Source organism: Melospiza melodia, unplaced genomic scaffold (genome assembly GCF_035770615.1).
Source record: "Melospiza melodia melodia isolate bMelMel2 unplaced genomic scaffold, bMelMel2.pri scaffold_28, whole genome shotgun sequence".
Classification (NCBI taxonomy): Eukaryota; Metazoa; Chordata; class Aves; order Passeriformes; family Passerellidae; genus Melospiza; species Melospiza melodia.
Window position 1 is genome coordinate 9747106 of NW_026948600.1, and position 10661 is coordinate 9757766.

Sequence of the window (10661 nt, forward strand, 5' to 3'; positions counted from 1 at the left end):
ATTCCCTCTGGGACACCAGGATCATCTCCTACTCCGGATGTGCTACTCAGGTATTCTTCTTTCTCTTCTTTATGTCAGCAGAATATTCTCTCCTGACCGTCATGTGCTACGACCGCTACGTGTCCATCTGCAAACCCCTGCACTATGGGACCCTCCTGGGCAGCAGAGCTTGTGCCCACATGGCAGCAGCTGCCTGGGCCAGTGCCTTTCTCAATGCTCTGCTACACACGGCCAATACATTTTCCCTGCCCCTGTGCTAGGGCAATGCCCTGGGCCAGTTCTTCTGTGAAATCCCACACATCCTCAAGCTCTCCTGCTCAGACTCAAACCTCAGGGAGCTTGGGCTTCTTGCTATTATCGCCTGTTTAGCTTCTGGATGTTTTGTTTTCAATGTTTTTTCCTATGTGCAGATCTTCAGGGCTGTGCTGAGGATCCCCTCTGAGCAGGGACGGCACAAAGCCTTTTCCACTCAGCACTGCTATTTTTGCCAACCTGAAGCCCCCCTCCATCTCCTCCCCATCCCTGGATCTGGCAGTGTCAGTTTTGTACTCGGTGGTGCCTCCAGCCCTGAATCCCCTTATCTACAGTCTGAGAAACCAGGAGCTCAAGGCTGCAGGGTGGAGACTAACGACTGGATGGTTTCAGAAGAATTAAACTGCTGGCTAGTTTCTGCATATCACTTGTAATAAAACATATCTTTGATAGTTGTTGCTTGATTTTGTGATTTCTTTCTTCTTTTTTTTCCTTTGTTTCAGTTTTTTAATACTGTCCACAAAGAAAAGACATTATTTGTGCTTCATTTCATTTTGTTTACCTCCAAATTTGCTGTAGCTCACAGACTATGTCAATGAGGAGCTGTGCTCTCAGTTGCTTTAAATAAAATAAAGGATCTCCCAGCAGAGTTTTCACCAAAGATCCCCCTCTTGTTGCCCTCTTAGGAGGTTCAGCAGCAATGTCTGTGTGCAGAGCTGGGGGCAGATCAGTGCTGGCCCAGCAGCTGTGCCCAGCAGCAGCAGCACTTGGTGCTGCCAGTGCTGCTGCCGTGGCCCTGCTCCACTGCCCTGGTGGCCCTGGTGTTGCTGTAGGGCCCGAGTGCTCTCGGGGCTGGGCACAGCCCTGGGGGTGGCAGTGACTGGGCTGCAGCAGGGACAGGCCATGGGCGCTGCTGGGGCAGCGCTGACCCCTCAGGCCAGGGCCTGGCGGCTCCAGGCTCCTTGCCCAGACTCTCCCAAGAACACACCCAGGCCAATGCTCAGCACAGAAAAGCCCCGTAAGCAGCCCCAGGCTGGCCGTGGGAAGCTGGGGGCAACCAGCATGGCTGGGGCTCTGCAAGGGCCCTGGGGGAGATGGGAAGGAGCAGCAGAGCAGGGGCTGATCCATCCCCAGTGTGCTGCACAGCCCAGGGCAGCGTCCCAGAGCGTCCTGATGGAGCTGCCAACAACATCCCTCCTCTGCAGCCCTGGCCTCTCCCCCAGCTCACACAGGTGCTCCATCCTTGCAGGCACAGACACGGCAGCACTGGCTCAGCAGCCCCTGTTTGCATTGCATAGAGCAGGGGGAGCACCCCCATGCTGTTGCTGTGGGGACATGAACCTGAGGGAGCACAAATGCCATCAGCCCCTGGGGCCAGCAAGGGCTGGGGGACACCAGGGAAACCACTCAGCTTTGTCCTGGCCTCTGCAGACAGCCAGAAAGTTTGTTCCTATCAGCTGGGAGTTTCCTGTCCCACTGTAGATGCTGTTGTTCAGAGCCAAGGCTGCCTGGCAGCCACCCCCAAACAGCCCTGAGCATTTCCTTGGCTTCACCTTTGCTTTCTTTCCTCTTTCCTGATCCGGATTTCTTCCTATTGCCCAACCTTGCTCCCTCCCCTGCAAACAGCCCATCCCTGTTGGCCCTTTCTTCTCTGGCCCCACTCCCCATTGCAGTTCCTGACTTTGCACCATGGGAACGTCCCTTGGGGAGCAGGATCATCCTGCAAGTGCTGCAGGTATTGTCTGCAGGCTCCTGCAGTGCCTGGTGCTGCTCCCTTGCCAGAGGCACCCCAGGCCAGGAGGGCACATCTGGGCTGCTGTGTCTGGCTCTGGGGCTCCCTGTTCTGGGCAGTGAGGAGGAGCTGCAGAGGCTCTGCAGGACTGACAGGATGGGCTTTGGGGCTGGCAGGAGAAGCCGAGGGACCTGGGCTGCTGGAGCTTCTGAAGAGGAGGCCCAGGCCTCCTCCTGCAACTGCTCCAAGGGTAGTTCCAGAGAGTCACAGAATCAGAAAGGTTGGAAAAGACCTTGGAAATCATCAAGTCTAACCTGTGCCCTGACACCACCTTGTCTCTCTAGAGCCTCCCCTTCTCCAGGATAAACAACCCCAGCTCCCTCAGACACTCTTGTGGAGAGTATTATTAATAATTGGTTAGCTGAGAAAGGCCACACTGATATAATGCCACTGGTTAAGCTGAAGGAGAAAAGTCAGCAGTCAGCAAGCTAAAAGGAAGAGTCAGCAGCGACCTTGCTGCAACATGAGGATAGGGAGTAGAGATTAGTCCTGAATATATCCTAAGAATATGTAGAAAGTATCAAAAGTAGAACCATAGGAATGTAGAAGTAGGCGTAGGTGCTGATATGTAAGCTGACCAATCCTGAGCTCAACTTTTGCAATATGTATGAAGCTCATTATTAACTGTATTTAACCCGCCGTACTGATCAATAAAATTGAGCCTGTGATGATCAAACTGATGTCCTGGTTCCCTTCCGCCGACAAATGGTGGAGAATGCGGGCATAACCGAATCTCTGCCCTTTTTCTCGGATTAAAAGAAACAGGGATTACACCACGGCCGAGGAAGTTGGGTTTGGGTCCTTGCAGCTGGGACGGTGCCGGAATTTGAAGCACCCTTAAGGTTCACAACCCTGACTTAAGCCAATACGTGTCGCAGGAGCCTGGAGAGCTGCAACAGCGCGCGCTGATTAATAGGTATGGATAGGCAAGCGGCATATGATTTATTTACCGCCTATTTAGAGCGGCGTGGGATAAAAGGGATAGATTTAAAAAGGAGTTACCAGGGTTATTAGCTTATGGCCATGCTAAGGGTATCTTTTCTAATCCTCATACAGTTCATGAGTTATCAGAGTGGAGAAAGTTTGGGGAAATATTGTGGGATACAGTACTAGACGATGATAAGTCAGCAAAGAAATTCGGGAAGTTATGGCGGGTGGTGTATAACACGTTACTTCAGCAGGTCTCTGAGAGAAAGGCAGCAGAAAGGGCGACAGAAGCTCATAAGAGGAATATAGGGTATGGTCGTGAAGATGATCCCCTGGCACCTTCTGTAACTAAGGTACTTATGCCTAAGAGTCCCCAGCAAAGTGGTGTGGAGGATTTTTCTATAGGCACAGTGGAACCGTCTGCACCTTTCCTGTCAGAGGGGGAGGGCGAGTCGGATGGTGGGGGTAGGAGCAAGCCAGCTTTGCCTCCGCCACCAGCTTCAGGCGGGTCGGATGGTGGGGGTAGGAGCAAGCCAGCTTCGCCTCCACCGCCAGCCTTGCCTCCGCCGCTTCCCCTCAGTGAGCCGGCTCCGGTTACAGCTTCGGCGGGGGAAGGGCCCATTTCCCCACCCGAGCCGGCTCCAGCGGGGGGGCGGATTGCCCCCCGCAGGCTGGCTCCGCTTGAGTCGGCTCCGGTTTCACTGTCAGCTCCAGCGGGGGAGGGGGGGCCCCTGCTTCCCCCGCGCGAGCCAGCCTCTGCTTCACTGCCCCCCCGCGCGAAAACTCGGTGTCTGCACCGAAGCGCCAGCAGCATAGCACCCTTAAAGAGCCAGATCCCATCCCAGGGGCACACCGTGATCCATGGGGGGAGATGGCTAAGCAGAGGAGGGAAGCTTGGGCTGCTTTGGCGAAAGAAGTAATGCAAATGGGGGATGGTGAGGCAGTGGAAATAGCTTCTAGTCTTGCATGTCCAGTTACATACACACCACAGTATGATGCACAGGGGAACCTTACGCATAATATAGCAGAATATACTCCCTTAGATTGGAAGCTGTTAACTCAGCTATGTTCTACGGTTAGTCAGTTTGGAGTAAAAAGTGAACCTGTTAAGCAAATGTTAGATTATCTTTTTAATACTCAGGTTTTATGTCCTAATGATTTAAGAGGAATAGTTTGGTTGATATTTACTCAGCATCAGCAGTTATTGTTTAATGCACATGACCCATTACATGGAGTAACAGTAAAGGAGCTGACGGGCTTAGAGGCATTTTACGTACAGAGGCACAGATGATATCGGGAGAAGATAAACTTAGAGAGTCTATGTGGTTAGTGCGTGCTGCAATAGACATGGTTAAAGAGCCAGGAGGGTTACCGGCTTATATGGGCATTAAACAAGGTAGGGAAGAATCATTTGGAAATTTTATCGATAGAACAGCTACTGCTATAGATCGGGCTGGTGTTGCAGGGCGCTATTGAAGCAGGTGTGCCTTGCAAAATAGCAATCCAGCAACCCAAAGAGTGTTAGCTACTTTAGGGGCAAATTAGACTATTGAGGAAGCATTAGAGCGAATGGCATTAATGCCAACTGCTTCACAGGCATTTATAGCAGAAGCCTTAAAGGAATTAGGATTAGGGTTGCAAAAGCATAGTCTACTCAAAATCAGGTGTTAGCTGCTCTTGCTCCTCTCCAAAGCGGCTCACTGGCAGTCACGTAAAGAGGCTCGAGACCATTCATCAAGTGTTACCGATGCGGCAATGAGGGACAGACACAAGTTGCCTCAGTGACATCGGAGCAGCTGCTGCCGTGACATCGCTGCTACCTCCTGTCTGCAACCTGCAACAACAGGGAGCCTCGGCTTGGACTTATCAGCAGCAGTAGACGTCACACTAATGACGAACCAGCCTGAGAGGATACCCACTGGAGTAAAGGGTCCTCTTATATTAAATGGACAAATATGTGGAGCATTATTGCTGGGACGTTCCTCTATAACTATGTTGGGATTATTTGTTTTGCCTGGTGTTATCGATGCGACTTTACAGGGGAAATACAAATTATTATGGCTTACACCCTTTATCCTCCGATTAAAATTACAAAAGGACAACGCATTGTTCAATTGGTACCACTGTCACAAATGACATCAGGAATACAATCATTTCCTGGGCAAGCACGGGATGAAAAAGGTTTTGGCTCTACTAGTGTTACACTTTTAACTGTGGATTTACAAAATAGACCAAAGCAAAAGGTTGAAATTACCTATGGGCATCAAAGCATAACCCTTTATGGATTATTGGATACAGGAGCAGATACTAGCATCATTTCTCCAGAAGCATGGCCACAACATTGGCCTCTATTTCCCTCATCAAACATGCTCACAGGAGTGGGAGGATTTACATTGGCAAGCAGGTCGCCGTCTTTTTTCTGTGTACATTGAGAATCAACAAATATCTGCTGTGTTTTCAATTGTTCAACTGCCTCCTACAGTTTCCTGCTTAATTGGAAGGGACATTTTAACACAATTGGGAGTGGTGTTAACTAATCAGCACCCTTTGGGGTAATTGCCATTGCTTGGACTTTCCCCATTCCACTCACCTGGAAAACGGCTACACCGGTGATGGTTAAGCAATGGCCATTAAAGGGGAGAGTCTTATGCATGCCCATGAATTGGTACAGGAACAATATACAAAAGGGCACCTAAGACTGTCCACAAGCCCTTGGAATACACCTATTTTTGTAATCAAAAAGAAATCAGGGAAATATCGTTTGATACATGATTTGAGGGCTGTAAATGATCAAATGGAACCAATGGGGGCCTTACAGCCTGGTCTTCCAAATCCAGCTATGATTCCAGAACACTGGCCACTTTTAATTATTGACCTAAAGGATTGTTTTTTCACTATTGGCCTGCATCCTGATGACATGAAGAGATTTGCTTTTACTTTACCAGCAGTAAATCGTGGGGAACCGGATAAAAGATTTGAATGGACATCTCTTCCGCAGGGCATGCGCAACTCCCCCACTTTATGTCAGCTTTATGTTGATGCTGCATTACAGCCACTACGTCGTAAATGGCCAGCAACTATAATATATCATTACATGGACGATATTTTGTTTGCACAGCAACAGCCATTCTCCTCTTTACAGATTAACACCATTATAAATACTCTTGCTGCATATTCACTTGTTATTGCTGCAGAGAAAATTCAGACTACAAAGCCCTGGAAATATTTGGGATGGACTTTGACGGATCAAATAGTGATACCACAAAAATTGGAATTACAATTGGACATTAAAACTCTACATGATGCACAGAAGTTGCTGGGAGACTTACAGTGGCTGAAGCCTATTGTGGGAATACCAAATCACTTATTAGAAGCCCTACGGCCTTTGTTAAAAGGTGTGGACCCTACTACTCCTGTACACCTGACAAAGGAGCATCGTCTTGCCTTGCAGCAAATTAGTAACTGTGTACAGCAAGGGTATGTGTCTCGTCGACAACTCGACCACCCCATTGACCTTACTATTTGGAATAGCCCTTGGCACTTGCTTGGTGCTCTCTCTCAGTTGCAAAAGAAAACGGGGGGGGTACGGGTGTTGGAATGGTTATCACCACCACTACAGCATAAGAAAACAATATCTTCAAAAATTGAACAATTGGCTGCATTAATCAAAAAGGGGCGTCTCAGAATTCTTGAAGTGGATGGTAGAGAACCTGCTACTATTAGATTGCCTATGGAAAAAGAAACCTTGGACTGGTACTTGATAAATTCAAAGAATTTACAAGAAGCATTATTGATGTCACCTGCTAAAGTAGAGACTAGTAAATTAGTGCCTAGAGTTTTGCAATGGATGACGGAATGGAACTGGATTACTCGACCTTTGAGAGAAGAAAACCCCATAGAAGGAGCTATTACAGTTTTTACAGATGCAGGAAAGAAATCAAGGCGTGCTGCTGTTACCTGGCAAGAAAAAGGACAATGGAAGCATCAACTCCTCACAGCAGACCCTGCAGATAGCTTACAAACCTTGGAATTGTTAGCAGTAGTATGGGCGGTGTCCAACTTACAGGAGCCTTTAAATGTGGTCACAGACTCTATGTATGTTGCAGGAGTAGTCAAACGAATAGAGGAAGCAGCAATTAAGGAAGTGAATAATAAACGATTGTATGAGTTACTGATACAGTTAAGGAAGGCTTTACAAGAAAGAAATGCAGCATATTCTGTGATTCATATTAGGAGCCATAAGTGGTCTAAAGGTTTAGGAGAAGGGAATGAACGTGCAGATAAATTGGTTACCCTACCCATTGATAATTCTTGTCCTATTGACAAGCACACATTGGCCAGAAAAGCACATAGTAGATATCATCAAAATGCAAGAGGTTTAGCAAAACACTTTGAGCTGAGTTTGTCACAAGCCAAGGCCATTGTCAGGGCATGTCCAACATGTAGTTATCATAACGGTGGAATAGGTCTAGGCATCGGAGTTAATCCTCGAGGTTTAAAAATAAATGAGATATGGCAAATGGATGTTACACACATAGCTAGATTTGGTAAAGTCAAGCATGTGCACGTCACCATAGATACATATTGTCATTACATATGGGCTACGGCTCAGGCAGGAGAGAAAGCTATACAGGTTATCAGACATCTGTTAAGTTGTTTTGCTGTTATGGGAGTTCCAAAGAGTATCAAAACGGATAATGGTCGAGCTTATGTAAGTGCTAGGGTCCGGAAATTTTTGAATCATTGGTCTGTTAAGCACGTGACAGGTATTCCACACTCTCCTACTGGACAGGCAATAGTGGAAAGAGCAAACGGTACCCTTAAGCAGTATATTGAAAAACATCAAGACTTGACAGATCCACAAGCATGTTTGGCTAAGGTTTTGTATGTGATTAATCATTTATGCATTTTTGGGGAAGATGATACCCCCCCTGCAATGAAACATCATCCGAGGTCAGGTCAGGAAAATACTAAGGAAACAGAGGTCTGGGTTAAGTATAAGAACCCAAGTACAGGATTATGGGAAAAACCTGCAAAAGTATTATATTGGGGTCGGGGGTATCTTTGTGTTTCCTCACCTACAGGGCCTTTGTGGGTGCTTGCTAAGTGGACTAAACCTGTTTTTGATGCAGCCTCTGGTGGATCGCCTTACGGAGGAGGACAAGGAGCGACTGGGGAAGAAACTGCTTCTAGTCCTACAACCACTACTGTTACAATTGAAGGGGTACTCGGAAGCGGTGGACAGAGCACTGACACGTCACTATCGGACAGCCCAGGAGTTGATTCGTTTCATTGACTCATTATCAACTTTTCACTTAACAAATCTAGCGAAACTACATTGCCTTGACTGTCACAATCCACATTGTGCTGCCTGGATAGCTCTACGTTGTGGAGGTTGTAAAAGAACTTTTTGGATAGAACAATCATTATTACGGGATTTGTGGTGTCATACTTGTGAACACGAGCATACGTGGGGAAAAAGCTGGCAAGATGAATTATGGAGACAAACAGGGCAAAACGCATATATAGCTTTAAATCTTTATGAGTCTCCTGAACAGAAAGTTCTTGCTTATTATCGATGGGAAATACAATGTATTGTAAATAGAATTAAGGTTCAAAGTAAATCACGTATAGTTTCTATAAGGTGTAGGAAATTAGTGCCTTTAACACAGCATTCAGTTGTAGGACCCTTCCAAGGGGATCCTGATAGAGCATTAGATTGCTGCATTGATAAGTTGCAAAAATTGAGTTTGCACATGGCAGGACCAGTAAAATCAGGAGCAGCAAGATTGAAGACAGATAAGAAAAAGAAGGCAAAAAAGGGAACGGTCTCATTTGAATAGGGATATCAGTGATTGCTAATTAATTTTCTATGATTAGAACACTTTTACAGTTGTGGGACCCTCAGGAGGATATAGTTGTTGAGGAGGATAACGAACAAGAACTACGATTACGAAATAAGATACGCCTTGTGTTAAAGAAAGACCTTGAGCTGTTAGCCTCATATAGTAAAAAAGCTGAAGAGGCTTTGCAATCACCACCATTGAATTGGTTGCTTTGGATTGAAGAACCACAATTTTATACTGGTCCTTACTTACATTCGCTTCCTTGTTATGTTTGCAAAAAGGATAAAGATAAATGCTATGCATGGGTAGCTTTGCATTGTGCAGATTGTAATCAGGTTTATTGGTATTCAGAGAGGTCATTGGGATGTTTATGGTGTACATCTTGTTCTGGAAGGTGGATTCGAAATTATTTCTGGGTTAGAGCTCTTGAACAAAGTACTGGCCTGCCGGGACTGACAGGATTACAGCTCTTTGAGAGTGCAGAACAAGTGATTATAGCATATCTTAGGTGGAAGTTGCAGGAAAACCTTAGAATATTTGAAATTACTAAAGCCTCACACATTATAGCAGCTCGTTGTAAAGCTGATTTGCCTTCAAACTTATCTCATGCTATACTTGTGAGCAAGGATGCTGATTTAGAATTAGATCAGTATATTCAAAAATTGACTCAGCCTTACAATAGACAATCTAGCAAACCAGGGAAAAGACAGTGAAGAAAAGAAAAACAAAGCAAGCAGAAGGAAGAAAAGGAGAAGCAAAGCAAGCAGAAAGAAAAATGAGGTTTGTTTTTGTTATACTGCTCAATGCTGTAGCAAGTGAAGCAGTAGGAGTAACACACTTTAGTCAACCAAGGGAAAATTTATGGGTGACACTTGCTAATCAAACTAACCAATCATCACTTTGTCTTAGTCTTGGAGGAGTCACTAACCCATTTCGAACATGCCTGGTGGGACTTCCAGTGTGGTCTCCTGGAGAATTTTGTAGTTTGATAACCAATCAAACCTTATGTATGTCTAACATGTCAAACATCACATTGCCGGTGCAACAAGGGTATACTGCAGGTCAGAGTGATGGCTATTGTCAATGCTTACTAATCCAATCACTTAACACCTCTTTGCATTCTCCTCCTGAAGAGTTGGACATTTTGGAAGTACAAAGGCCAGCATATCTAACACTACAGCTGGTGGATGGTTTAGCTTCAAACTTTCGGGTGCTCAGAATTTAAACCAACCTAAAGAAACATGGGCCACCCTAGATTCATCCCTGAATGTGAGTGAATTCTCTCCACAGCATTACAGTCAATGTAACGGCACAAATATCACAGCACCAATGAAATTACCCACAGGAATATTTTTGATTTGTGGAGACAGGGCATGGAATGGTATACCAGCTAAACCACAGGGTGGACCCTGTTTTTTGGGAAAATTGTCACTGTTTCATCCTAATGTGTCCTTGCTAATGCAGCTGAGTCAAAATTCAAACAGGAGAAAACGTAGCATACATGACTTAGACTGCAGCCAGATAGGAGATCCACGATTTTGGGGCACATTCAAACAGGTGGTGGTTTCAACTATCTTACCAGGAGGATCTGCCAATAAAGCCATGAATTTAGCAAAACAATTAGGATGCTGGGCAAGGGATGAGCTGAACAAGACATCACAAATTCTAGACATGCTAACTGCAGATGTGCAAAGTGTTACCCATGCTGTTTTGCAAAATAGAGCTGCTGTAGATTTTTTGCTCTTAGCACAAGGGCATGGATGTGAAGAGTTCGAGGGAATGTGTTGCATGAATCTGTCTGATCATTCAGTGTCCATTCACACTAAGATAAAAGAACTGCAACA